The sequence below is a fragment of the Callithrix jacchus genome, chromosome 2 (genome assembly GCF_049354715.1).
Source record: "Callithrix jacchus isolate 240 chromosome 2, calJac240_pri, whole genome shotgun sequence".
NCBI classification, from domain to species: domain Eukaryota; kingdom Metazoa; phylum Chordata; class Mammalia; order Primates; family Cebidae; genus Callithrix; species Callithrix jacchus.
The window spans coordinates 56,393,274-56,417,060 of NC_133503.1; the positions used below are offsets into that span (position 1 = coordinate 56,393,274).

Consider the following 23,787-nt stretch of genomic DNA (forward strand, 5'->3'; position numbering starts at 1 on the left):
ACCATTTATGGTTTTAGTTTGCACAGCACAAAAATCCTAGGTCACACTCCTTTTGATAAGTCTGTCCTGACTCAAGGCTGTGTCAGCCAGAAAGAAGAGGGAGGCCTCTTTGTAATTCATCCTAAGGTGCCCCACAGGCTGGGAGGAACTCTGGCCTCATGTAGGATAATCTCAGCTAGGTACTAGCAACATGCCTAGACTGTGGGAGGTACTCTATTTTCCCATGTTTATTGAGTGACTAAAAAGGGCTGCCCAGAAGCATTCAGAAGAGGAGATTAATTCTGTCCAGGAGGATTAGGACCAGAAGGGCCGAAGCAGTGAGGCTAGAGCAGAACTTTGAGGAATGACATGCCTGGTGGAGAAACAGGGGACAAGCATTCCTGAAAGGTGGGATGACCCATGGAGTAGGCAGTGGGTATCTGAGGCATTTATAGCCTTTGGAGCACAAAAGAAAGGGACTCCATGAAGCAGGCAAATTGGGGATAGGCAGCAGAGGGCTGGCTGGAGTTCAGAATTTTACCAAATAGGAGTAGTTGCAGGATTTCCATTTTTGTGAAAAGCTAAGATCTTGGTTCTGAGCTTATGCTGGTGGCCCTACAGAAGAAGGACTCAGGAGTGACTGGGGTAAGGGACAAGTAGCCACCTGAGGCTCCAAGTAAGAGTTGGAAAGATCCTTAGTGCCCATGAGAATCCCCAAGGGAATATGACAAGTAGAGTCCCAGGAGTTCTGAGTTACAGACTGATTCTCCCTCAGCCCCTGTGCACGGTGCTCACATTCTGCATCGAGGCCACCAAGGGTACCCTCTTGTCTTCTGGTTGGCTATCGTTACTTTTGCAGTGGGTAGAGTAATAGGCTTTGGGTATACATCCTCAGAAAATCTAATGTGATCAATAGTCAAAGTAGAAATAAAGTTTTGAGAGAACACAGGGAGACTCCATCTCTACAAAAAAATACAAAAATAGCCACTCATGGTGGCACATGCCTATAGTCCCAGCTACCCAGGAGGCTGAGGTAGGAGGACAGCTTGAGCTCAAGAGTTTGAGGCTGAGGTTAGGGTTAGCCATGATCACACCACTGCACTCCAGCCTGACAACATGTCGAGACTTCCTCTCTGCTTAAAATAAAATAAAATAATTAGTCAGGCATGGTGGCTTTAAGAGGATATGACTCCTGAGATCCTCCAAAACTGTTTACAATTAAGGAAAAGGACCAGGTGCGGTGGCTCATGCCTGCAATCTCAGCACTTTGGGAGGCTGAGGTGGGCAGATTGCTTGAGCCCAGGAGTTTGAGACCAGCCTGGGCAACATGGTGAAACTATGTCTCTACAAAAATCACAAAAATTAGCTGGGCAAGGTGGCGCAGACCTGTGGTCCTAGCTACTCAGGAGGCTGAGGCGGGAAGATCGCTTGAGCCCAGGAGTTCAAGGCTGCAGTGAGCTGTGATCGCACCACTGCACTCCAGCCTGGGTGACAAAGCAAGACCCTGTCTCAAAGAAAAAGAAACAAAGGAAATCAATGACAAAGGAAAAAAGGAAAACCTTAATCAGAGAGAGATCAAATGACTAATTGTCATTCCTTTCCTTCTAGACAGCACTAAAAACCTGTAAGAAACATTTCTCTACAAACTAGACCATGAAAACCGAAGCGTCAATAAGCTTACCCTACATTTTTTCAGTCTTTCTATATTGTGGAGACTCCAAGTAAATTTTTTTTCTTGAGATGGAGTTTCGCTCTTGTTGCCTAGGCTGGAGTGCAAGGGCGTGATCTCAGCTAACTGCAAACTCTGCCCCCAGGTTCAAGCAATTCTCCTGCCTCAGCCTCTTGAGTAGCTGGGATTACAGGAATGCACCATCTTGCCCGGCTAATTTTTGTGATTTTTGTAGAGACAGGGTTTCTCCATGTTGGTCAGACTGGTCTCGAACTCCCGACCTCAGGGGATCTGCCCCTCTTGGCCTCCCAAAGTGCTGGGATTACAGGCATGAGCCACCAAGCCTGGCCGGGTGCCACTGCACCCAGCCAGACTCCAAGTAGTTTTATTTAGCCTCAGAAATACAGGCCAGTTCAAGGCCAGGTGCAGTGGCACTCGCCTGTAACCAGCACTTTGGGAGGGCAAGGCAGGTGGGTCACCTGATGTCAAGAGTTCAAGACTAGCCTGGCCAACATGGTGAAATCCCATCTCTACTAAAAATACAAAAATTAGCCAAGCATGGTGGTGGGCGCCTATAATCCCAGCTACTTGGGAGGCTGAGACAGGAGAATGGCTTGAACCCAGGAGACAGAGGTTGTGGTGAGTCAACATTACGCCATTGCACTCCAGCCTGGGCAAGAAGAGCAAAACTCCAGCTCAAAAAATAAATAAATAAATAAATAAAAGTGGCAGTGCAATACCCAAAGTTTCCTGGAAGAAAGATTTTGCGTTCATTTCCTGAGATTAACATCTTAAATAAGTCAAAGTGAAGGACGGTATGCTCTTATTTCCACATGTTCTTTCTTGAAGTCTGAGTACTTTTATTGAAATGTAAAATATTTTATCGTAGTTGTCTTCTGTCATTTAAACAAAAGTTCTCGGGGCCGGGCGCGGTGGCTCAAGCCTGTAATCCCAGCACTTTGGGAGGCCGAGGCGGGTGGATCACTAGGTCAAGAAATCGAGACCATCCCGGTCAACATGGTGAAACCCCGTCTCTACCAAAAATACAAAAAATTAGCTGGGCACGGTGGCGCATGCCTGTAATCCCAGCTACTCGAGAGGCTGAGGCAGGAGAATTGCCTGAACCCAGGAGGCGGAGGTTGCGGTGAGCCGAGATTGCGCCATTGCACTCCAGCCTGGGTAACAAGAGCGAAACTCCGTCTCCAAAAAAAAAAAAAAAAAAAGTTCTCGGATCCCATCTGACTTGCTAAAGTAGAATGTCTAGAAATAGGGCCCAGAAGTGTGTCTTTTAACAAGCTCCCAACTGATTTCATCTATTGACTCTCCGACTTCAGGCATCTATATAACATTGCCATATTCACATTGCTTTTTTGCTATTATTCACTCGAATTATTTATGTTAATTAACTTTAACATTTTACTCATCAATATCCATTAAATCACAAGTCTGATACATTTTTTAAAATACACCTCAAAATACTATTTTAAAAATTCATTTGTGGACTGAATAGTCAACTCCTGTACCACCCCACTACTGCCTCCCAAAGCAGCAAGTTTGGATGCAAATCAATTAGAGCTAAACGTTGGTGCCTCTTCCCTAACCCCTCTTGGTAGGCCTGGGGGTGTCTCACAGCCATGAGGAAAGCCCCTTGCTGCCGAGAGATTCCCTTCTCCCACCTCCTTCCTCTGCCTATATCCTTCTATCATCCCTACAAAGCTGACTCTTGAGCTATACCTGACTTAGAATAGTGTCACTGAAACATGTTCATGAATGTTAACATATAATTTGGTGATGAGTAGCAGGTTTAGCTTTTAATATGCAAAAGTGGTTTTCTAAGACTGGCACTCTTTTTCAAACAGACATGTTCAGACCCCCGTTTTTTTTCTTTTTTAATTTTTAATAGAGATGGAGACTCACTTTTTTGCCCAGGCTGGTCTCGAAATCCTGGGCTTAAGCGATCCCCGGTCTTCCTCCTAAAGTACTGGATTACAGGTGTGAGCCACTATGCCTGGCCCATAGATTCCTTTTCATCCAGCAGCTGGCCAGACACCTTGCCCAACTCTTCAGCCTCGCTTCTCTTCATCCCTCCTCACGCACTAGTTTTTTAATCCTTGGAACACAACTGCCTCTCTTTTAATACACAAGCTTCCTGCTGCCCCACAGCCTTTGCATTTGGTTTCCTTCCACCAGATTTTCATGTGGCTGCTACCTACATATTTCTCTTGGTTTCAACTTAAATGTCACCTCTTTCCTAGAAACAGCCACTCACCAACCAGCTAAAGCTACACCACTTCCTACCCACCCCCGAAGCACCCTCTACCACAGTGGTTCTCAACCAGGGGTGACATTACAAAGGGGACACTGTCAGTCATCACTGCTGGAGGATGTGACAGGCATCTGGTGGGTGGAGGCCAGGGATGACGCTAAATACCTTCCAATGCACAGGACAGCCCCTACAACAGAGATTTCTGTCCCCAAATGCCACAGTTGAGAAGCCAGTCTGTATCACAAGATTCTTTTTCTTAGTAATAATCAGTACCAGAAATGATGGGTTTTGTATTTCTTCCCTACTAAGCTCCTTAGAACCTGAAATTCAGAGTGTTTCCTGAAGAGCACCTGACATTTACATGACTTGCCACAAATGTGACCCACTTTGACTGGAGCTCCCAGCAAGTTGAAGATGCCTGACCCAAACTAAGTCAAATGCTGAGTCGGTTTCAAACTTGTTCCATAGTTGTTTTGTTTTCAAGAAACAAACAAAACTTTTACTAATGAATATGCATACAAAGAAACTTAGATGACCACCGAGTCCCTCACAGTTTCATGTATTCACAGAATTATTTCACCTTTAAAGCCATCAGTGAATGATTAGCTCTGCTACTTGATAAAGATGTGCAAAATTTCTCAATTTAAGCATACAGTCTTAATTACACCAGTGTTCCAGCATCCCAAGACTGATTGTAGGTAATGGAATCTCAACACGATCTTAAAGAAAAAAAAACAAAACTCAATATGATCTACAAGATGAATATACTTAAAGGAAAATAATTCATATTCACTAAATTCCTCCCCTTTGTTTCTTCTTACCTATTCTCCCTCTCAGCTGGCAATTTTTTTTCTGCAGTATATGATGATAGCCAAATTACCCAGTATCACTGTTTCAAAAAAGAAATGTTACTTTAAAAGATAGCATACAGCAAGAGACTTATAAATGTAACACCATTGGCTGGGCGTGGTGGCTCATGCCTGTAATCCCAGCACTTTGGGAGGCCGAGGCAGGTGGATCACAAGGTCAGGAGTTCGACACCAGCCTGGCCAACATGGTGAAACCCCATCTCTACTAAAACTACAAAAAAATTATCTGGGTGTGGTGGTACACGTCTACTACACAATCCCAGCTACTTGTGAGGCTGAGGCAGGAAAATCGCTTGAAACCTGGGAGGCGGAGGTTGCGGTGAGCCTAGATCTCACCACTGCACTCCAGCCTGGGCAACAGAGCAAGACTCTGTCTGGAAAAAAAAAAAGAAAGAAAGAAAATATTGACTAAGTCCTGGTCAGGCACGGTGGCTCACACCTGTAATTCCAATACTTTAGGAGGCCGAGGCAGGCAGATCACTTGAGGTCAGGAATTCAAGATCATCCTGGACAATATGATGGAACCCTGTCTCTACTAAAAATGCAAATATTAAGTGAGAGTGGTAGCTATCCCAGCTACTCTAGAGGCTGAGGCAGGAGAATCACTTGAGCGAGGAGGCGGAGGTTGCAGTGAGCCAAGATTGTGACACTACCCTCCAGCCTGGACGACAGAGATAGACTCTGTCTCAAAAGAAAAAATATATATTTGCTAAGCTACATTTGTGTAGTGTTTTTTAACTCTCCAAACTGCTTCAGTATCTGTAGTGTTTTCTACACTTCAAAGACTTCTCACATGTAACATTTCATTGGAATTACCACTGTACACCATAGCTGATATGGAAATGATTACCTCGAACAGATGAAGAAACTGTAGATGTAGTAAAGAACCATTTGCTCTAATGTCATCCAGTGTAACTGCTAAGAGTTAGGGTTAGGCTCAAGTCCTGTGCCTAATTCTGGATATTACCCTAAACTCCTAAGCCCCTATGCATTGTACTTCACAGAATGCTACTAGTCACTATACTCATACATTCAAACAAGTTTTGGAAATGTTGCATTAAGCAAAGCTAACCAGATTCCTATAGTCTTCATCATGCATCATACATGCCCGGGAAGGATCCAGAGAATAGAGCAGGTACGATAAATTTAAAAGCCCCACAGGTGCCAGGCAGGTAACAAAAGTGAGCATGAAGGCAACTAACGACTTGATGATTCAAGGATGCAACCCCATCTAGTGGCGTCCTGGTCAAATAGCAACGCAGTCCAATCTTGCCAGGTCTTTCCGGAGAAGCTACAAATCTTGGCTTTAATTTCAAATCTCCAGTTTTGTGCATGTTGCCTCAAATTTAAGAAAAAAAGACACTATAGTTTCTTTAAAAAAATGTTTTACCAGATTAGGCCAGCCACATTTGGGAAGACTGAAATACCACGTTTCACAATCTTACCTGCCCACAGAATTTTCCTTCAAAGGACCTAGAACTCTGAAAAGTGTTAAAAATGTTGCCCCTGGCCAGGCACAGTGGCTCACGCCTGTAATCCCAGCACTTTTGGGAGGCCAAGGCAGATGGCTCACCTGAAGTCAGGAGTTCAAGATCAGCCTGGCCAATATGATGAAACCCTGTCTCTACTAAAAACATAAAAATTAGCTGGGACATGGTGGCAGGCATCTGTAATCCCAGCTACTCAGGAGGCTCAGGCAGGAGAATCACTTGAACCCAGGAGGTGGAGGTTGCAGTGAGCCAAGATTGTGCCATTGCACTCCAGCCTGGGTGACAAGAGAAAATCTCTGTCTCAAAAGAAAAAGAAAAAAATATTTTTCCTTTGAAAGCAAGCATCCTGTTGTCCTAGACTACTATGATATGAGTAGCTCTGGACCCCAAGCATGAATTATTTCAGAGTTTACTCAAACTGAAATTGAAATTAATACCCAGCCCTAACTGTTCATGTCAAAGTGTTTCTTTTCTGATAAATCTAGCCCTGGCAAATCTATACATCTGAACAGTTATACTGGTGACTGAAGATAGCCTTACAATAAGCTTAACTGAATTATTTTTTTTAAATACAGGAATTGATTATATATGAGAAAATGCTTTGTCTTTCCAAAACAATTTTATCTTTCATTTTAGTTCTAATTTTTTTTCTTAATACAGATGGGCTCTTGCCATGTTGCCCAGGCTGGTCTCAAACTTCTGGGCTCAAGCTATCTGCCCATCTTGGCTTCCCAAAGCGCTGGGATTGCAGGCATGAGCCATGGCGCTAGCCTCCAGAACAATTTTAAATGTAAAAGTGGCTTGGAGACAATTTAGAATTTGGGTCAAAACTAATGAGTTTCAAACATTATTATACCTGTAATATAACTTCTAAGGCAGAAAAGGCAGCCTTTTGCCTACCCCAACCTTTTTTTGCTTTTATTGCTGACCTTCTTGGTTCTAAAAATTTGTTCAGAAAGCCTGATAGTTGTTTAAATGCTTAGCACCATGACACAGACGTAGTAAAAAATTGCATAAATGGGCAGGGCATGGTGGCTCATGCCTGCAATCCCAGCATTTTGGGAGGCCGAGGCCAGTGGATCACCTGAGGTCAAGAGTTCAAGATCAGCCTGGCTAACATGGTGAAACCCCAGTGCAACTAAAAAAAAAAATTTTTTTTAAATTAGCCAGGTGTGGTGGTGGGTACCTGTAATCCCAGGTAATTGTGAGGCTAAGGCAGAAGAATTGCTTGAAACCCAGGAGGTGGAAGTTGCATGAGCCAAGATGGTGCCATTGCACTCCAGCCTGGGCAACAAGAGTGAAACTGTGAAACTCCATCTTAAAAAAAAAAAAGGATAAATGTGTTGAATCACCTGGCAAATTATTTTCATACTATTATAGCCTCTTTTAACTGGTAAAATAGATACCCCAGTTCAGCGATCCAGTACTTAATGCATCACATTTCCAGAGTCATGAGAAAAGACCTATACCTGTTATAGTGAATTAGACTCACTTTCTTTCCCCATAGAGGAGATAAAAACCCACGTACCCCATAATCTGAAACCTTTGGAAAACATAGGCAATGCAATTTTTGAAACTGTAATACAGAAACAAGAGACAATCATACAATGCTTCCAAATGAAGTCTCACATTGAATTTGCTGATCTGTAAGATAGATTTCCCTCTTCTGGACGGCTCTGATGGCCGAGAGAGGTCCATTCGCTTTGTTTCCAGTAACTAATCTCTTTGATGGATACAAGATTTATGGGGTCTAAGGAGAACATACAATTCTAAGGTGTTCATGTTTGAGAGAGAACTCCACAATGATCAGAAGGATTGAGCCAGTTTTAGCATAAATATTAGGACTACATTAATGATGAGGTCGGCTATACACAGTTTGGAGCTAGAGAGTCAGTCTACCCAGTCCTGACATATTGGAATGCCAGATAAAATTGATACAGAAACATTGTCTTGGAGTCTAAAAGATGTCTGATATGTTATTACCATCTTGGAGTCTAAAAGATGTCTGATATGTTATTACCATCTTGGAGTCTAAAAGATGTCTGATACACTGATATCTGTTGTCTTCTGCAATCATGGATGCAAACTCCTGAAGAGCACCACTGGGTCTTAGTTCGTGCCATAAAGATTATTCTCAATGTAGATATTGTCTTCTGCTTGGACTTCCTTTTTAGCTGCATTTTGCAAAGCTTGAATTTGAAGGCTGCTAAACGAAATACTGCAGAAAGAGTTGTTGAAGAATAACAGGGGTAAGGGGAAAAGCAGACCACTCCTCACATATGAGCAGCACTCTTGTTTATGATCAAGCAATATCAGGTGTTTGAGACTCTAGGAACCACGTTCAGACAAAGTACAAAATGAATAGTGCATTCCAGAGTTGTGAAAAGTATGGCTCTCAGTATTAACTAAGTTGAAGAAAAGTCTGCTTAATAAGCATGTAGATAGGCAATCTAAGAAGTATTCAAAAACTCAGACTGGTCTCTCAGAAACTCACATAATAGAATACAAAAACAGAAAAGCTGAAAATACAGAGCTCTGACTTCAAACTAAGTTGCTAAATCAAGATGCGCATTTTCAAATGTGGCTAAGAACTGGATGACTGGTGTTTTTCCAACTGTGGCTTGTGATCCTTTCAAGAGGGTTGTTAAATCTACTTAGCGATCTACATCCTGTATTCAAGATAAACACAGAATAGAAAAGCACTGAATGTACTTAAATAGTACTGTTTCCCAAGTGTACACTGGATCGTGGTGTTACAAGTCTTCCTGTGCTGGATGCAGTGGCTCATGCCTCTAATCCCAGCACTTTGGGAGGCCATGGCAGGAGGATCACTTGAGGCCAGGAGTTTGAGACCAGCATGAGCAACATAGTGAGGCCCCGTTTCTACAATTTTTTTTAAAATTAGCCAGGTGTGGTGGCTTGTGCCTATAATCCTGGCTACTCCATTGAACCTGGGAGGTGGAGGTTGCAGTGAGCTGAGATCACACCACTGCACTCCAGCCTAGGCCAGAGTGAGATTCGGTTTCAAAAAAAGAAATCAGTAGAAAGAGTGGAAATACAAGTGAGGGGAGAAAGTGGACTGAATTTTAACTCGTGTAGCATTTTGATGTAACTGGATATTTTTATTTAAGATATTTGTACATAGCGACTATTTGTTATCAAAGGCTGCCCCCAGAGTATGGAACTTGTCTTCATTCAGCTGCAGATGAAAAACATGTCCACACATTTAAAGAACTATGAGAAACAAAACACCTTTATGGTCCCTGAACAGGTCAGTCATACATGTGTGAAGACACTTAGTTTAAGTGTCAGTGAGCTCAAATGACTCAGTGTGACATAACTGCCAAAAAGATAGAGTCATAAGGAAGTTCCCATCATTCGTTAGTGTGGTTTTTTGTTTTTAATATACTTTACACATTTCTCTTTCATTCCAGAAATATTTGTGCGCATGGATTCCTGAGATTGAGTCCTTTATATGCTATGGAATGTGACCTTAGATGTCACTCAACATTTCTGAAACTGTTTTCCAATCTGTAAAATGAGAATAGTGCCTCTCTCACAGTTGATTGCTGTAAAGGGTTTGATTGCAATAATAAAAGTCAATGTGTAGGCCGGGCGCGGTGGCTCAAGCCTGTAATCCCAGCACTTTGGGAGGCCGAGGCGGGTGGATCACGAGGTCAACAGATTGAGACCATCCTGGTCAACATGGTGAAACCCCGTCTCTACTAAAAATTACAAAAAATTAGCTGGGCACAGTGGCACGTGCCTGTAATCCCAGCTACTCGGGAGGCTGAGGCAGGAGAATTGCCTGAACCCAGGGGGCGGAGGTTGCGGTGAGCCGAGATTGCGCCATTGCACTCCAGCCTGGGTAACAAGAGCGAAACTCCATCTCAAAAAAAAAAAAAGTCAATGTGTATTGAGTACTTACAATGTGCTGGGCACTGTTCAGACAGGTTCTCTGGATTGGCTCAGTTAATTAACTACAAGCATCCAATGAAGGAGAACTAGGCTTAACAGATGGTAGCCTAAGTAAGAGGCATAGATTCTGAATCAGAGAAAGTGCTTGCTTAAAACTCAACCTGAACTAAACGAAGCAGGCCGGTTGGCTTTAGAACTAGGTAGTTGTCTCCTACCATTACAGGCAATGGAGTAGATGGCCTTGGGACATCGGTGCAGTAAAGGGGATTTAAATTGAAACTGAGGCCGGGCGAATGGGCTCATGCCTATAATCCCAGCACTTATGGAGGCCGAGATGGGCAGATTACCTGAGGTCAGGAGTTCAAGACCAGCCTGACCAACATGGCAAAACTCCATCTCTACTAAAAATACAAAAATTAGCCAGGTGTGATGGCAGGTGCCTATAATCCCAGCTACTTGGGAGGCTGAGGCTGGAGAATTGCTTGAACCCAGGAGGCAGAAGTCACAGTGAGCTGGGAGATTGCACAATTGCACTCTAGCCTGGGTGACAAGAGTGAAACTCCATCTCAAAAAACGAACAAACAAAGAAATAAAAAATGTAACTGGGAAGCAGAGAAGACTGAAAGGTCTTTAAAGGCAAATTTCAGGTGTCTTCAAGGCTAGACAGCTAATATAGACCAGTGGAGCAAGCTGGATAGGGGGCAGCAGGGAATGATGGGAGCCGTGGAAAACTGGAGGCACCTGCCCTACCTCAGTGCCTTTGCACTCCCTGCCCCTCCAGCCAGGAATTATCTTCCTCCAAGTTTCCTACTTTCTTGGCATCCACTCAAACAGACCCATATCTTGTTCTATAGTCCCCAGAGTGTTTGTCTGTAAGTATGTAAAAGAACTGTGTTTATTTGCTTACATGTTTTCTGTCTGTTTATTCATCTCCTTGGAATATAATAGTCAATAAACAGTAAGACAAAGAATTGAGTGAAATAAAAGAGCACATTAAAGCAACTCATTCAATGTTTAGTTCCATCAAACAAATCTTGCAGTTCAGTTATCTTGCCTTATGGGGCTTGGTTAGGACTGAAGTGCTCCCTCTGCACCGGCTCTGCCACAACTCCAGGGAGATACATAAAGCTACAAATACCACTGGAAGGTGTAAATAATAGAAGTGCTCATTAAAGTAGACTGTCAGGATCCAACGTATACAATGGAGAGTTTAGGAGAGAGACAGAACTCTATTTTTATTTTACCAGGGTGGGAACCTCAGGAGGTATTGATAGAAATACTTTCAAGCTTACCTTAGTTCTGGAGTCTTGTTTCCGAAGAAATATTCTAAATTGGAGGGGTGGGAGAGAGGAATTGAAGAGAAAATTAAACATCTCAGCAAGAGTTCATAGTATCTTTTTTCAATCAAGTGTATTATTTCTGTTATTACTTGGATTTTTCCCGGGTCGCTTCAGGTATCTCCTTCCCTTTTGGGTCTGTAGGACCCATACAAGCCATTTACTGTTCAGTATCTCAATTTCATTAATGGGTTGGTGTATTCATCCCCATGTCCTCTCTAACTGTAATGCAATTCTTAAATTATCCTTCATTTAAAACAAAAGAGTAAGTCCAAGATCCTTCAGACAGGCTGCTGAACAACAGGAATGAACCAAGATTTGTTTTAGGTGAACTGGGACACGAGCTCATATACTAAGAGTCACCTCTACCAAAGGATACATTTGCAGGAGTATGTACTACCAGTCGTCTCTCCTAGAGAAGGAAAGAATGAGTGGTTTTTGCTTAAGGAGGAAGGCATATTTTGAGGTTGTTAGGACTCAGAAAACAATACCCTCAAATAGGCTGCTTTGGACTTCAAATTGAGAGCACCTGTGGAGGAGCATAGGCAGGGAAGGGCCTTCTCTGAAGCTCCCCTATCTAGCTAAAGGCCAGATCCTCCAGAAGACCTTCTGTTGTTGTGAATCTCCCCCAGATATCTCATCAATGTCAGGGAAATTGAAGCAAAACCCAGGAATAAGACTACAGCTGATAACACATCCAGAGTCCAGAGGAACTTTGTTCCTACCCTCTGTTCTTTGGGCCCATTCATCTTCCCTAAAAATCATTTACTCTTCCTCTAAAATTGCCTACATTCATCACTTTTCTCTCCCCTAAGAAAAAGGTATTTAAGGCCAGGCACAGTGGCTCACAGCTCTAATCCCAGCACTTTGGGAAGCTCTGTATTTAATTTTTCTTGGCCTGGCACCGTGGCACACTCCTGTAATCCTAGCACTTTGGGAGGCCGAGGTGGGTGGATCACCTGAGGTCAAAGTTCGAGACCAGCCTTGTCAACATGGTAAAATCCCATCTCTACTAAAAATACAAAAATTAGCTGGGCATGGTGATGCACGCCTGTAATCCTAGCTACTGGGGAGGCTGAGGCAGGAGAATCACTTAAACTCAGGTGGCGGAGGTTGCAGTGAGCCAAGACTGTGTGCCATTGCACTCAACCCTGTGAGACAACAGAGAAACTCTGTCTCAAAAAAATTCTTATAGAAGTAAATTTTTTTCCATGGGGGAATAATAATTGAAAAATAAGTTTAAAAAATAATGGTTTAAAGTGAAAACTCCACTAGAATGTAAGCTCCATGAGATTTATGAAGATTTATGGCAAAAGGATCTTTCTAAGTACAATTACGGTTTAAGATTGCTGTGCACTTGTCATGTGCCAGGAACCTTTCTCAGTGCTTTTTCTTTTTGTTCTTTTTCTTTATTTTAGAGACAATGTCTCACTATGTTGCCCAGGCTGGTTTTGAACTCCTGGGCTCAAACAATTCTCCTGTCTCAGCCTCCCGAAGTGCTGGGATTCCAGGCATGAGCCACTGCTCCTGGCTGGTTTTTAACAAAAAAAATTTTTTTGAGACGGAGTTTCACTCTGTCGCCCAGGCTGAAGCGCAGTGGCGTAATCTTGGCTCACTGCAACCTCCGCCCCTCAGGTTCAAGTGATTCTCCTGCCTCAGCCTCCTGAATAGCTGGGAACACAGGCACATGCCACCATGCCCAGCTAATTTTGATATTTTTTTTTTAGTAGAGATGGAATTTCATCATGTTGGTCAGGCTGGTCTTGAACTCCTGACCTCATGATCTGCCCGCCTTGGCCTCCCAAAGTGCTGGGATTACAGGCATGAGCCACAGCACCTGGCCTAAATTTTTTTTTTTAAGAGATGGGGTTCCTACCATGTTGCCCAGGCTAGTCTTGAACTCTTGAGCTCAAGCAATCCTCCTGCCTCCTTCAGCCTCCCAAGTAGCTAGGATTACAGGCATGAGCCCCACACCCAACTCCCATTCTCAGGGCTTTGTAGATACCAATGCATTTAAACTTCATTTTCCCTGCCCCCTTGAGGTAGATGTTATTACCAGGTTCCTTTTACAAATGAGGAGTTGGGGGATAAAGGGAAGTCATGTGAGATCAAAATCACGTGACTTAAGAAACTAGTGAACCCAGGCAAATTGGCCATACATTCCTTGTTCCGGTCCCTTAGGAACAAACTCAAAATGACTTACTCTTGGCAATGATGGCACCTAAAAGAGCAAGAAGTACCAAGACAGAAATGCAGAGTCCAGCATAGAGTTCCTTAGTGGTAGTGGCCGTCTGTGGACTATATACTTGGGTCAGTTGCTAAGGAAAAAATAACAGATTGAAACAGCATCTTGTTAAAAAGCTATAAAGAGAAAACATTTCCCAGAATCACTTACCAGCGGCATTTACCTGTATTGGTGCCTGGGTACTTCTGGAACGTAAGGGTAAGACCAAATGATCTGAGTTTGTAAACATATGGTGAAAATCTAAGACAAACTGAAATTCAAAACATATTTTACAATGATAAAGGTGTTTTCTATCTTGCTTGAGGTCATATTTACATAGGTGTACACATTTGTCAAAACTAAAACTGTATGCTTAAAACAGGTTTATATGTAAATTTTTGAATTTACTGTTTTAAAAGTCAATAGGCTATTTCCATAAATACATCCTCTTGTGATATTTGAAAAGAAAAAGGGCCGGGCGCGGTGGCTCACACCTGTAATCCCAGCGCTTTGGGAGGCCGAGGCGGGTGGATCACGAGGTCAAGAGATCGAGACCATCCTGGTCAACATGGTGAAACCCCGTTTCTACTAAAAATACAAAAAATTAGCTGGGCATGGTGGTGCGTGCCTGTAATCGCAGCTACTCGGGAGGCTGAGGCAGGAGAATTGCCTGAACCCAGGAGGCGGAGGTTGTGGTGAGCCGAGATCGCACCATTGCACTCCAGCCTGGGTAACAAGAGCGAAACTCCGTCTCAAAAAAAAAAAAAAAGAAAGAAAGAAAGAAAGAAAAGAAAAAGGTCAGGTGTGGTGGCTCATGCCTGTAAATCCCAGCACTTTGGGAGCCCAAGCAGGCAGATCAACTGAGGTCAGGAGTATGAGACCAGCCTGGGCAACATGGTGAAACCCTGTCTCCACTAAAAACGTAATAGCTAAGTGTGGTGGTGCGCACCTATAATCCCAGCTACTCAGGAGGCTGAGGCAGGAAAAACTGCTTGAACCCAGGAGTTGGAGGTTGCAGTGAGCCAAAATTGCACCACTGCACTCCAGCCTAGGAGAGAGTGAAACTTTATCTCAGAAAAAGGAAAAAAATGTGTTCATATAAATTGACTTGATGTTATCTTAATGTGCTCAGTTTTTGAATTTCGTCCTTGATGACAATCCTTACTTGTCTTTTTACCTGTAATTGACTATTCTGTCTCTATGTAAACAGATTAGAGAGTAGCAGCACACAGATATGTCCATGATTAACAATTCTATGCAATCATGCAGAAATACAGAATTGTTTGTCTTCTGGTGCTTATCACAAGAGATCATCACCTCCTGGAATAAGCCTGAAATGTGCCAGGCGTCATGCTAGTCCCCCTTTCAAGGCTTAGTTGTAATCCTAAAGCAATCTCACTGGGTAGGTATTTTAATAGAAGGAAAAGGGAGAATCTGAATGAAGGTCAAGTCTTCTCATCTGTAAAAGTTTCATCTCTGGAGTCAGAATCCCAGGTCTTCTACTTAGTCACTATGTGACCATGGACAAACTGTTTACCCTCTCTGAACCTATTTCTATGTCTAGCAATAACATATTCAATAGGGTCTTTGCAAGGGTACTTTTAGGTCCTTCCTGATAAACACTAAGAATACGAGTGGAGTAACAGCAATTGAGCCATGCTTGCTTAGAAGTGGCATAGCCAGGCTAAGCATGGTGGCTCACGCCTGTAATCCCACCACTTTGGGAGACCAAGGCAGGCGGATCACAAGGTCAGGAGATCAAGACAATCCTGGCCAACATGGTGAAACCCTGTCTCTACTAAAATACGAAAAATTAGCCAGGTGTGGTGGTGCGTGCCTGTAGTCCCAGCTACTCAGGAGGCTGAGGCTGTGGAATCGCTTGAACCCAAAGGCAGAGATTGCAGTGAGCTGAGATCACACCACTGCACTCCAACCTGGCAACAGATCAAGACTTCATCACAAAAAAAAAAAAAAAAACTAGGCCGGGCATGGTGGCTCACGCCTATAATCCCAGCACTGTGGGAGGCCGAGGCAGGTGGATCAGAAGGTCAAGAGATCAAGAACATCCTGGTCAACAAGATGAAACCCCGTCTCTACTAAAAATACAAAAATTAGCTGGGCATGGTGGTGCGCGCCTGTAGTCCCAGCTACTCGGGAGGCTGAGGCAGAAGAATTGCTTGAACCCAGGAGGCGGAGGCTGCAGTGAGCCGAGATCGCGCCATGCACTCCAGTCTGGGTAACAAGAGCGAAACTTCGTCTCAAAAAAAAAAAAAAACTGGCATAGCCAGTGTCTGGGAGTGCACAACTATGTTTTTACTATGTTACTACCTTACCTATGGGGTGGGAGGGAAGTGTAATGTGGGTAGATGGAGAATGGGATTTCAGGAGACAGGCTTTGCTTTCGTTTGTTGATTACATTACACAAATACTGCATGCTCGTTTTAGAATGTGCAGCTAAGCGTAAAAAAGAAAACGAAAAAAACCATAACCAGGTCAGGGACAGTGGCTCACACCCATATTTCCAGAGCTTTGGAAGGCTAAGGCAGGAGGATAGCCTGAGTCCAGGAGTTTGAGACCAGTTTGGTGAGACCCTGTCTCCAGAAAAAAATAAAATTAGCCAGGCATGGTGACATGTGCCTCTGGTCCCAGCTACTTAGGAGGTTTGGAGTGGGAAGATCACTTGAGCCTGGGAGGATGAGGCTGCAGTGAACTGTGATCGTGCCACTGCACTCCAGCCTGGGCAATGGGAGTGAAACTCTGTCTCAAAAAATAAAAATAAATTTAAAAAAGAAAAACAGAAGGATTATTCTCATAACCTCAGACTTTTTTTGTTTGTTGCTTCACAAAGTTACTTGCAGATACTAAAAGGCAGTTGTTTCTTACAGGAGCCAAAAGAAAAGGTCTTATTAATAAATGTATCTAATTTACATGGAAGTAGAAGACTTTGATGAGCATCATAAGACTAGGTCCCTTAGACTTTTTCCCAAGTTCACTGAGAAAAAAGGTATGGGAACATTTTACAGAATCAAAGTTATTATCTAGGACTTACTTATCTTAAAAAGTCATCCTGGGCCAGGCATGGTGACTCGCGCCTGTAATCCCAGTACTTTGAGAGGCTGAGATGGGCAGATCAACCAAGGTCAGGAGTTCAAGACCAGCCTGGTCAACATGGTGAAACCCCATTTCTACTAAAAATCAAAAATTAGCCAGATATGGTGGTGTGCACCTGTAATTGCAGCTACTCAGAAGGCTGAGACAGGAGAATCACTTGAACCCAATAGGAGGAGGTTGCAGTGAGCTGGGATCACGCCACTACACTCCAGCCTGGGTGACAAAGTGAGACAATGACTCAAAAAAAAAAAGTCATCCCATGGAGAGGTTTATGTATAGGAAAAAATCAACAGTAGTCTTAAAAATTTCTGCATAAAATAGTCATTAGGTGGGGGAAATATATTAGGGAATAAACATATTATGTTAGTTTCACTTACATTATACTTTTGTTTGGGATGGCCTCTATTCCACCTGTCAAAGCATGCTGTTTTCCTAATGATAATTGAATTCCTCCTTGGTGTGTTATCTTAACTTGCTCTCCTTAAATTAGCTCATTCTTTTTTTCCCCAATTTTCACCCAGCAGAAAGTCTATGTACTGTGTATCTAAGTGTACTACTCAGTAACATATTGCTCTTTGGGTATCCCTAACAAACGAGATCACCGAAATAAACTTTTCAAATTAAAGCATTCTATTTGAGAGTCAAATTATTTTCTTCATTTTTTTTAAGAATTAAAAAAAAAAATCTGCAGGCTAGCCTTACAGAAATAGGCTTTAAATGTAACTTGCTTCCAGGGAGATATTCAAGTGAATCTGGCTAATCAAATAGGGAGGAATATGCTTACAGTTTGATTGTTATTCCAAAGGCCATCTGAAGACTGTCACGGTGTCATTCCCATCTGCTTAACAAGAAGGAAATTTAATTAGAATTACAAAAAATATTGAATTTTCACTGCAGACACTAAATATACTCACGTTGCCTTCTGGTGATGAAAAGTTGAATGATAATATGATCAAACGCTGCAGGCATTGCAGGAGTCATACCAAGTTATTAATGTTGTATTAATTCCTCCTGTAAAGTGTGTTTCTTAACTTTTTATCACAGGTTCTTTGAAAATGAACTCCTTCTTTTTTCTTTATTAAGAAAATAATGCTCCCAGCACTTTGGGAGGCCGAGGCGGGTGGATCACGAGGTCGAGAGATCGAGACCATCCTGGTTAACATGGTGAAACCCCGTCTCTACTAAAAATACAAAAAATTAGCTAGGCATTGTGGCGCGTGCCTGTAGTCCCAGCTACTCGGGAGGCTGAGGCGGGAGAATTGCCTGAACCCAGGAGGCGGAAGTTGCAGTGAGCCGAGATCGCGCCATTGCACTCCAGCCTGGGTAACAAGAGCGAAACTCCGTCTCAAAAAAAATAAAAATAAAAATAATGCATGTACACACAAAGTTTTATGTACTATTTTAGGGTAACCACAAAAGCCCATTCATGGAGTCAAGTTAAGAATGCCATTTAAAGGCAATCAATAGTTTTATGCTATCTGAAAAGCTGTATATGAATGTCCAGAGGCATTACATCCAAAAACCAGAACCATCCTCTTTAGAATGGACATCACATTGGTTTTATGTTCAGAATGAGTAAAACATACTATAATATGGAAAACAGGTGGCATATAACTCCTGTGTTGTCGCCAGTGTGCTTACACTTTGATCTAGAAGTACTTTAGAAAATATATCAACCACCAGATCAATGTCTATTATACCATATAAAGATTAAGATCTTATATAATATATAAGATACATTTCTCTTAGAGTTGAACATTTCAAAATTTCAATGTGTTTTAAAATATCTATTTTGTGGTAGGCAGTATATTCTCAGCCAGGCATGGTGGCTCATGCCTATAATCCCAGAACTTTGGAGTCCAAGGCAGGCAGATCACTTGAAGTCAGGAGTTCAAGACCAGCCTGGCCAACATGGTAAAACCCCATCTCTACCAAAAAGTACAAAAAATTAGCTGGGCATGCTGGAACATGCCTGTAGACCCAGCTACTCAGGAGGCTGAGGTAGGAGAATCGATTGAACCTCAGAGGCAAAGGTTTCAGTGAGCTGAGATAGCACCACTACACTCCAGGCTGGGCAACAGAGTGAGACCTTGTCCCCCCAAAAAATAAGAGTATATTCTGTTGGCTTTCCTAGACAACTATAGGTGAAACACAGAACTGTCTTCTTACTGAGCATCTACCACATAGTGAGCACTTTACAGTGTAACAACCAATTCCTTAATCTCATTTTTACAGATGAAGAAACACACAGGAAATGGTTGGATGATGATTTCTAATTAAGTGACAAGAGACTCTGCTGATAACCTACACACACATTGCACTTCCGTCAAATGGAAATACTTAAGTCTATGAAGTTCTCTAGCTGATGACAATGCTATAGGTTCAACATGAATAAACTTGGACTAATATCTCCCCAAAATTTATATTACTGTGTTTACATTTTACTGCTTCTGAGGCTTCCCAGAAAGCCAAAGGCAAGGTTGGATACAGTGGCTCATGCCTGTAATGCCAGTGCTTAGCGAAGCTGATGCAGGCAGATCACTTGAGGTCAGGATTTCAAGAGCAGCCTGGCCAACATGGTGAAACCCCGTCTCTACTAAAAATATAAAAAATTATCCAGGTATGATAGTACACGTCTGTAATTCCAGTACCAGGGAGACAGACACAAGAATTGCTTGAACCCAGGAGGTGGAGATTGCAGTGAGCCAAGATCATGCCACTGCACTCCAGCCTGGGCAACAGAGTGAGACTATTTAAAAATAATAATAATAGAAAAAGAAAGCCAAAAGCAATATGTAGGTTTATGTAATATAAAGAATCTCAGCTCTGTTTGTGACAGGTATTAAGACCTTAAGTAACAGTTTCAGGAAGAGAATGGGGTGATGCAGAAAAATAGCATGGCCTGGAGTCAGATAAAATTTGAGTTCAATGCTGACAATGTCTGTTAGCAATGTAACTTTGATACTCAAGGTCCTTTTCATACACAGAGGTATATATGTATGTAGGGGTATATAAAGGGGTGTGTGTGTGTGTGTGTGTGTGTGTGTGTGTGTATACAGTTGTTCCAAGATCCTCAGTAGACACATGAAACCAAGGATAATACCAAACCCTCTACAGACCATGTTTTTCCTATATATACATACCTATGATAAAGCTTAATTTATAAATTAGGCACAGAAAGAGATTAACAACAGTAAATCATATAATAGAACAATTATAAAAATAAACTGTAATAAAAGCTATGGGAATTTAGTCTCTCTCAAAATATCTTAGTATTTTAGAACCGCAGTTGACCGCTACAGAAAAGCAAAACTGCAGATAAGGGAGACTATATATCTCTAGCTAGAGAACCACATGAACTACAACCTATTAATAGTACACAGCCCATCAAGTTGTTACAATTAAATTAGATGATGCATGTAAAGTGGTTGGCACTAAGCTATTATTATTATACAACAGGAAGAGAACTGGGGAGGAGGGAAGGATAGATACGATGCAATGCACTTTCCAAATACATACTCCCATCATCCAGAGAGGAATGTTCAACAATTTGCCTGTGGGCACACAACTAGTAACTCATGGCTGAAATGGGAGAGTTGTGTCTCCAGAGCAGATTTATAGAGCCTCCTCAATCTGGCAATCCCATTAAATGTGTCCTGCCTTGAAAGAATTAAACAAGATAATATATGCATTTCCTGGCACATACATCTGTCAAAGGTGGGTAGTGGGCCATGTGACAGCCTAAATCCTTTCCAGACCTAATATTCCTTGCTTCCATGAGGCTTTAGGCAACTGAGGGCCAACCCAGACGCAGTGAGAACTTGGCCCAAGAGCCTTGGATCCACCGCCAAAATGGCAGCAGCCTCACGAGTCCTGGGGATACAGCTGCTCCACTGTCTGTTCCATCCTGGAAAACGCTACCTTGACCAGGTTCTACTGACACGGTATTTCAGAGAATGATTCCCCACTCCTATTTTCTTCCTCCTTACACCCTCAAAGAGTGGGGTGCAGCTGCTCCTACTGCTGTTACCTTGTGTTTTTATCTATTTTCATTTTGCTTTTGTGCCTAGAAACAGTTTGCGCTAAGGATTACACTTTCAAAACCAAATGTCACCATTATCTAATCCCAATTGAATGAGTCCCTCTGTGAATCACACTGCAGGTCCATTTTAAATTAACCAGCTACCAGGAATGATTGGCAAAAACTGTAGGCCATGTGGGCTGGGAAGCAGCTGCCTACAGATTGGCATCTCCTGAGTACAATGAGTCATACACACGAGGAGTCCTGCAAGGCATGACCTTGCTTAGACGCCACACAAGGATACATAACCAGCTCAGCATCACAGAGGAGCTCAGCATAGGGCACTCCCAAGAGCTTTCCACTAAGGGGAACAAAGAGAGTTGGCTGGGAAAGATGACAGGTTTCAGCATCACCTTCCTCCATCACAAGGAAAGATAGGTCAATTCTACACTTTCAAGGAGCCTCTAAGAGGCCTGCACCGACTTGGGACAATACTATGGATTGTTTGGATTAGAGTAGCAGGATCTCCGAGGGGTATGCTTCTTTGATGTTGGTGTGGGTGTCCTCAACCCATCTGTTTTAGTCTGTTCAGGCTGCTATGATAAGATAGCTTAGAATGGGTAATTTAAACAGAAATTTATTGCTCACAGTTCTGGAGGCTGGGTAGTCCAAGATCAAAGCACAGGCTCATTACTCAATCCGGTGAGGGTCCTCTTCCCTATAGATGGTGTCTTCTATTTGTTTTCATATGAGGGAAGGTGCAAACAAGCTCCCTTGGGCCTCCTTTTGTCTAACTAATTCATTTGTTTTTTCTTTCCCATTCAGAAAATGGTACTTTGGGCCTTTTATACAAGCATTGATTCCATCATGAAGGCAGGGCTCTCATGACCTAATTATGCCCCAAAGGCCCCAGCTCTTAATATTTGCACTGGGGATTAGCTACCAACATGAATTTGGGGGTGTGGTGTTATGAGATTATATGTACATATATAGACAGACGGATGTCTGAGCATGGTTCCTGGCTCATAATTCCCATAGCCCCAGTTACAGTCTTTTGTTATAATGATAAATATATTTGACCTCGGGAAAGAATCTTTGACCTTCTCCTGCTCCCCTTTCACCTGACAAGGCAGAGATTTAATTTCCCCTGGCTTTCTGATTATGGGTCATAAGACTCTTCCCAGAGTGAATCTTTCCCTGTGCCCCTGGGGGATGGAATGTTGATGTCTTCAAGTTTCCATAAAAACCCAAGAAGGGCCAAGTGCAGTAGCTCATGCCTATAATCTCAGCAGTTTTGAGAGGCCGAGGTGGGCGGATCACCTGAGGTCAGGAGTTCAAGAACAGCCTGGACAACATGGTAAAAACCTATCTCTACTAAAAATACAGAATTAGCTGGGCGTGGTGGTACATGCCTGTAATCCCAGCTACTTAGGAGGCTGAGGCAGGAAAATCACTTGAATTTGGGAGTGGAGGTTCCAGTGAGCCGAGATCATGCCACTGCACTCCAGCCTTGTGACAGAGCAAGACTCTGTCTCCAAAAAACTCCAAGAAGACTAGGTTTGGAGAGCTTCCAGATAGCTAAAAACACTTGGAGGTTCCTGGAAGTTAGAGTTCCCAAGGAAGGGCATGGAACCTCTGTATCCCTTCCCCTATACCTCATCCTGTGCATCTCATCATCTGTATCCTTTGCAATATCCTTCATAGTAAACTGGTAAACATAAGTGTTTCTCTGAGTTCTGGAAGCCACTCCAGGAAATTAATAGAATCCAAAGAGAGGGTGGCGGGAAACCTAACTTGAAACTGGTGGGGCAGAAGTTCCAGAGACCTGGACTTGTACCTGGTGTGTATGGCGGGGGTGGGAGGGGCAGTCTTGGGGACTGAGCCCCCAACCTGTGACCCTGCATGACCTTGCTTGGATACCACACAAGGACCCACAGCCAGCTCAGCATCAAAGAGGAGCTCAGCATAGGGCACTCCCAGAGTTTACCACTAAGGGGAACAAGGAGAGATAGCTGGGAAAGGAGCGATAGATGGGATCTTTCCTGTGAAATCTGACCCTCTCTCCAGGTAGATAGTGTGAGAATTGAAATGGATACACAGCCGGTGTCCACTGATTGATGCATGAGGAAAAAACTCCTCCACACATTCAGTCACTGAAGTCTTGATCTGAGTTGATGCTTGTTGTTGAGGTGGTGTGAGAACAGAGAGAAAACCCAGTTTGGGAGTTTTCCCTAAATAGCAGGAAAATAAACATTCAAACCACAGCACCATCTGAGAATGCTCATGTAAATACAAACTTGATGAGGCAGTGGGAGCCTCCTGGTACTGTTTAGGGTCTGGGATTGATCAGAAACATGGGGTCTGGTGTTTGATCTAAACACCAGAGGACTGGATTTAATTGCTTTTAAGGCCCTGGCCCAAGGAATCAAGTCGAAATAATACGTTCAGATTCAAGGCTGGTTGACTTGATTTCTAAAAGCAAAGTAATATGCATGTGGATGTTTCCAAATCACATAAGCTACCTGCGCCAATCAGGCATTTGGATTCTTGATGTTCTAAAGAATAATGATAATAGCTGCTATTATAATTATCACTTACCCTCTGTAACTATGTCCTAACTCTTTCATCCCGTTTGATTCTCACAAGCATTCTACAAGATCATGGTATTACATCCTTTTTACAAATGACAAAACAACGGGCTGTGGAGGCTCATGCCTGTAATACCAGCACTTCGGGAGGACAAGGCAGGTGGGTTTCTTGAGCTCGGGAGTTTGAGACCAGCCTGGCCAACATGGTGAAACCCCCTCTCTACTAAAACTATAAAATTAGCCAGGTGTGGTGGCACATGCCTGTAATCCCAGCTACTCGGGAGGCTGAGGCAGGAGAATCAGTCTCAAAACACA

General features: G+C 42.9%; 1 protein-coding gene across 8 annotated transcripts in view; it reads right to left on the reverse strand.

The window, feature by feature from the left end:
* Positions 1 to 23,787, reverse strand: part of TIMD4 (T cell immunoglobulin and mucin domain containing 4) — a 122,638-nt gene that overhangs the window by 81,199 nt on the left and 17,652 nt on the right. For 4 of the 8 annotated variants that reach the window (XM_078365775.1, XM_078365777.1, XM_078365779.1 and 1 more), the window contains 3 exons: positions 17,648 to 17,701; positions 13,732 to 13,846; positions 11,484 to 11,517 (listed from right to left, as the gene is read on the reverse strand). The gene's annotated coding sequence lies outside the window, so the exon portion shown is untranslated. Of the gene's footprint in view, positions 1 to 11,483; positions 11,518 to 13,731; positions 17,705 to 23,787 lie in introns of all 8 variants that reach the window. The other 4 variants (XM_078365781.1, XM_078365778.1, XM_078365776.1 and 1 more) reach the window with 3 other exon arrangements.